Source organism: Rutidosis leptorrhynchoides, chromosome 7 (genome assembly GCF_046630445.1).
Source record: "Rutidosis leptorrhynchoides isolate AG116_Rl617_1_P2 chromosome 7, CSIRO_AGI_Rlap_v1, whole genome shotgun sequence".
Lineage (NCBI taxonomy): Eukaryota > Viridiplantae > Streptophyta > Magnoliopsida > Asterales > Asteraceae > Rutidosis > Rutidosis leptorrhynchoides.
In genome coordinates this window covers 145,702,573-145,708,572 of record NC_092339.1, presented here as the reverse complement: position 1 = coordinate 145,708,572, position 6,000 = coordinate 145,702,573, and positions in this window count along the sequence as shown.

Here is a 6,000-nt window from a genome sequence, read left to right as displayed (position 1 = left end):
TTAATACTCGAATGATAACTGTTGTTGTAAGAGAATTTGGCTAGCGGTAAATGCCTTTCCCAAGCATTTCCAAAATCAATAACACATGCACGCAACATGTCCTCCAAAGTCTCAATCATGCGTTCACTTTGCCCATCGGTCTGTGGGTGATATGCAGTACTCATGTCGAGACGAGTTCCCAAGGCTTCTTGTAAAGAATGCCAAAATCTGGAAGCAAAGCGGGGATCGCGATCTGAGATTATCGATAAGGGTACACCATGACGAGATACAACCTCTTTGATGTATAGTTGAGTAAGTCTCTCCATCATATCTGTTTCCTTCATAGCTAGGAAGTGTACAGATTTAGTAAGACGGTCAACGATAACCCAGATGGTATCGTATCCGCCCACCGTCTTTGGTAGCTTGGTAATGAAGTCTATTGTTATCCTTTCTCACTTTCATTGCGGGATTTCCGGTTGTTGAAGTAACCCAGAAGGCTTCTGATGTTCGGCCTTAACTTTCGAGCAAGTCAAACACTTACCAACATAAGTTGCAACGTCCTTCTTAAGATTCGGCCACCAGTACTGTTCTTTAAGATCGTGGTACATTTTACCGGCTCATGGATGAATTAAATATCTCGACTTGTGGGCTTCATCTAATATAAGGTTCCGTAGATCTCCATAACGGGGTACCCAAATTCTGCCGGCATAGCATCGGAGTCCAGTCTCCTTAACTTCGAATCGAGAAACGAGAATGTTCAAGTGTTCATGAGATATATTCTCCTCCTTGAGAGCCTCATCTTGGGACACTCGGATCTGACTATTGAGATTCGAATGAATGGTGATGTTCAAGGCTCGGACACGAAGAGGTGCATCCTCTCCTTTCGGCTCAAAGCGTCAGCTACAACATTGGCCTTGCCAGGGTGATAACGAAGTTCACAATCATAGTCGTTCAGCGTCTCAATCCATCGACGTTGTCTCATATTTAGTTACTTCTGATCGAATATGTGTTGGAGGCTTTTGTGGTCGGTGAAGATAGTACTCTTAGTTTCATAAAGATAGTGTCTCCATAATTTGAGCGCGAAGACAACGGCTCCAAGTTCGAGATCGTGAGTAGTGTAGTTCCGCTCGTGAATCTTCAGTTGACGAGAAGCATAAGCAATAACCTTCGATCTTTGCATCAATACGCAACCAAAACCACTTTTCGAGGCATCGCAATACACAACGAAATCATCACTGCCTTCAGGAAGAGATAAGATAGGTGCGGTGGTTAACTTCTGCTTCAAGGTTTGAAATGCTGATTCGTGTGCGGGTTCCCAAATGAACTTCTTCCCTTTGTGAGTCAGTGCGGTCAAAGGATGCGCAATCAGAGAGAATCCTTCAATAAATCTTCGGTAGTAACTGGCGAGACCTAAAAATTGGCGAATGTGAGTCGGAGTAGTGGGGGTCTCCCACTTGATGATAGCTTCAATCTTTGCGGGATCAACTTTGATACCCTGGTTGCTCACAACATGACCCAGAAATTGGACTTCCTTCAACCAAAATTCACACTTGGAGAATTTGGCATAGAGTTGCTCTTGTCTTAAGAGTTCAAGCACTAGTCGAAGATGTTGCTCATGTTCTTCTTCGCTTTTGGAGTAGATGAGGATATCATCTATGAAGACGATAACGAACTTATCCAGGTATGGCTTGCAGACACGATTCATGAGATCCATAAACACGGCAAGAGCGTTGGGTAAACCGAATGGCATCACGAGAAACTCATAATGACCATAACGAGTTCTGAATGCAGTCTTCATCACGTCGCTTTCCTTCACCCTCAACTGGTGATAACCGGATCACAAATCGATCTTAGAGTAAACACTTGATCCTTTCAGCTGATCGAAAAGATCGTCAATTCGGGGAAGAGGATACCGATTCTTGATCGTCAATTTGTTGAGTTCACGGTAGTTGATACACATGCGGAATGATCCGTCCTTCTTCTTTACAAACAAAACAGGCGCGCCCCAAGGCGAAGAACTCAGTTGGATAAATCCACAGTCTAGCAGTTCTTATAATTGGCTCTGCAACTCTTGCATCTCGAAAGGTACGAGTTGATAAGGTGCGCGAGCTACAGGTGCAGCTCCTGGCACTAAATCGATATGAAACTCTACTGCTCTCATTGGAGGTAATCCAGGCAATTCTTCAGGAAAGACATCGGAAAACTCGTTCACAATTCATACATCGTTCACATTCTTTACCTCGGTTTATGATGTTTTCACATGTGCCAAAACAGCAAGACGTCCTTTCTTCATGATCTTTTACACTTTCACGCAACTAATGAGGTTAAGTTTCAAGGTACATCTTTTTCCGTAAATAACCAGTGGCTCACCATCTCCGTGTGGTATACGAAGAGCTTTATCTCCACAGATAATGTCGGCCCTTATCTTGGTCAACCAGTCCATACCGACAATAACATCAAAGCTTCCCAACTTAATGGGTATCAAGTCAATCTCGAAATCCACACCAGCTATGTTGATAATAGCTCATCGGCTAATTTGGTCAACTTTCTCAAGTTTTCCATTGGCTACCTCTACAAGCATACTCTCCTTTAAAGGAACTAACGACCAATTTATCTTATCGCAAAAGTGTCTACATACATAACTTCTATCGGAACCAGTATCAAACAGAACAGAAGCTAATAGATTGTTGATAGTGAATATACCTGTGACCAAGTCGGGGTTCTCACGGGCGTCCCTTGCGTTTACATTGAAAGCTCTGCCACGCGGTGGTCCGCCGTCCTTTCGCTTGTTGGGATACTCATTTCTGAAGTGGCCCGTTTATCCGCATTCATAACACTTTCTAAGTCCAGTAGGGTTCGGCTTCCCAGTCATGGTGGTGATCTTGCAATCCTTGCCAATATGCCCGGTCCTTTTGCACTTTTCACAAACCACATTACAGTACCCTGTATGGTGCTTGTAGCACCTCTTGCATTGTGGTAGAGTACCCTTGTAGTTGGGGTTTAAGCTTGTGTTTGGGTTGGGATTCCCACCGTTGTTGTTCCTCTTAGCGGGGATTTGAACATAGGCTCTCCCCTTGTTGTTATCCCACTTACGCTTATCACTACTACCCGCTTCGGGTTTTGCCCTTTCCGGTTCATCGATGATGATTTGGTTCATTAAGGTATGCGCCATGCGCATTGCTTCCGGGACATTGGGTGGCTTAGATGAGGTGACATTTCCCTTAATGGACTTAGGAAGTCCCCACAAGTACCTTTCCATGCGCTTAAACTCCGGGGTAACCATGGTAGGACACATCAGGGCTAATTCCAGATATCTACGGTTGTAACCATCGAGATCGTTTCCCACATCCTTCAACTGCATAAACTCAATCTCCATATTCTGGATCTCTGTCCTAGGGCAATATTCCTCGATCAAGGCCCCTTTGAATTCTTCCCACGGCGTAGCATACGCCTCATCAATACCCTTTGCTTGTGCCAATGTGTTCCACCAAGTTAGGGCACCGTCAGACAGCGTACATGAAGCATACTTGGTTTTATCCGTCTCTGAGCAGTTACTAACTCGAAACATAGATTCCAATTTCTCAAACCACCTAGTGAGACCAACCGGCCCCTCAGTTCCACTAAAGTTGTGGGGCTTGCAGCTTTGAAACTCTTTGTATGTGCATCCGTTACGAATGGGCTGGATAACCGGTGGCGGTGGAGCTTGGGGGTTCCTTTCTGCTAAAGCTGCGGCCACACGTTCAGCGATCATTTCCTCGATTTGGGCTGCTGTGGTTGTTGATCGTCCGTTGGCCATTGATGTTCTAAACAAAAGTTTTGACTCAAGTTAAAATCTAGTATTCAAATAGTAATAATACAGTATATGGTAACCAACATGGAATCAACACATCACATGTTTATTAAGTAATGCAAATAGATTCAGATACCACAGAATCATCATACAGTAACGTAAATAGAACACTGTGCAAGAATTAAACAACACAAAATTCCATTCATTAATAATAAGTTGCATACATCAGCATTGGTTCGTACAATACATAAGTGAAACATAAAACTACAAATGAGATTACATAATGAAATCCACTACAAAATCCCTATGGTGATGGTGGGTGTAGGATGTCCATTACATGGGACATCTGGTCCTCGAGCTCAGCTACCCGAGCACGGAGGATCTCCACCTCCCTCGTCAGTTCCTCGACAGAGGGAGATGGTGGGGCAGGCGGTGCTGGTGGTGCAGGTGGTGCCGGTGGTGCAAACGGTCCGGCTCCAGAAGTAGAGGCTGCAAAGCGGTAAGGCTTACGCACAAAAGGATCAGCAGGGTACGGCACAAGCCGCTTTCGGGCGGTAACCCTACGACGCCGAACATGAGCGTCAATGAATGGTCGACCTCCATTAATCCCTGGAATGACGGTACCATCGAAATGGTACCGCTTCTTCGGCGGGGTGGAGGGTGGCTGTACAGGTGCATCATCAGGGTCATCATCTGAATCCTCGTCACTAGAGTCGTCAGAGGATGAGTCGTCGGATGAAGAATCGGCGGATTATGGGTCGTCTAGATCGGCTGGGGGTGGCTGCACGAGTGGCTCTCCTCGGGCGGCCATCATCTGTCGGTATCTGCCAGGCCCGATCAGCATGAGACGTCCATCAGGAAGGCGTCGGCACCAATGGTTATGCTCATTACGAACCGAACCTTCCCCAAGTTCCGCGGAAATCACAGCACCACCGGAATGGTGCTGTGGCTCCGAGGGTCCTGGGACAAGTGGAGCTGAAATCTCCTGTAGGTCCTCGGCTCCGTCTGAGGTAATCACTGGGCTGGGTGCATGGCTACTAGCTCCGGAGGATGAAGCGCCGGAGTCACTGGAGGGTGTCGACGACGAGATCTGAGGATCGGCCACGACGGCAGGCGATGTGGCGGACGAGTCTGAACTGCTCTCCAAAATGATAACAGGTGGAATATCCGACATCTGAACAAGGAAAAATAACTTTTTCCATGTCAATAAGTCATAAAGCAAGCATGTATTAGGCAAAGTAACTAAGACAGTCTAGATCATGTATAGCAGTAAGTAGCATGGCAATAACGACAAGTATCATGCAATCGAAAGCAGGTAATAGCATGCAGAAGTGAAAGCAAGTAACGGTATATGGCATATATCGGTAAAAGTAAGCAGCAACATGCAGCAAGTTTCGAAGAAACAGGTAAACTAGCAAGTTGTAGATTAGTCCTATTAGTGAATCCTACTCGGGTCGGTCCAGACTCACTAATGCAACCTAATTCCCTACAACCAATCCTCTGATACCAAATGTGATGCCCTGTACAAAACCATCGTGTACGAATCATCAACAACAGGATCATTACAAGGTCAAATACTATATGCAGTTTCAAAATAAGTTTGCATTCATGAATAACGGTGACGTCATAACCAACGTCAAATGTTTTACAACCAAAAGTATGCTTCTATGAATAGAAGCAAAGATAATAGTACGTGACCCTTAGGTCGTTACAAATCATTGTTCAAAAGTAATAAAGTTTGTATGCAAGATAAAATGTTTCATGCGGTGACATCTCTATAAAAGCGCAGCGGAGTCTACAAGGCATGACTAGTACAACAGCGGAAGCACGCAAACCTTAAGCACCTGAGAAAAACATGCTTAAAACGTCAACACAAAGGTTGGTGAGCTATAGTTTAAGTATAACAGTAATGTAAGGTAGGCCACGAGATTTCAGTGCTTTAACAGCGTTTCAAAACAGTATGAAAAGTATATGTATAACCGTGGGCACTTGGTAACTAACTTAACGTTTATCACCCCCTAAAAGTACACTTGGCGAGTGCGTATGTTGACGAAGTATTAAACACCCGTTAAATGCTAGCGCTACTAGCCCGAGTGGGGATGTTAAACCCTATGGATCCATATCTAAGATTCGCGTTCACCGGTTCAAAGACCAATGACTAAACGTTACCGAGCTAAGGGGAAAGTTTATGCCGTTGTATAACCCACACATATATAAAGTTTAAGTACTCG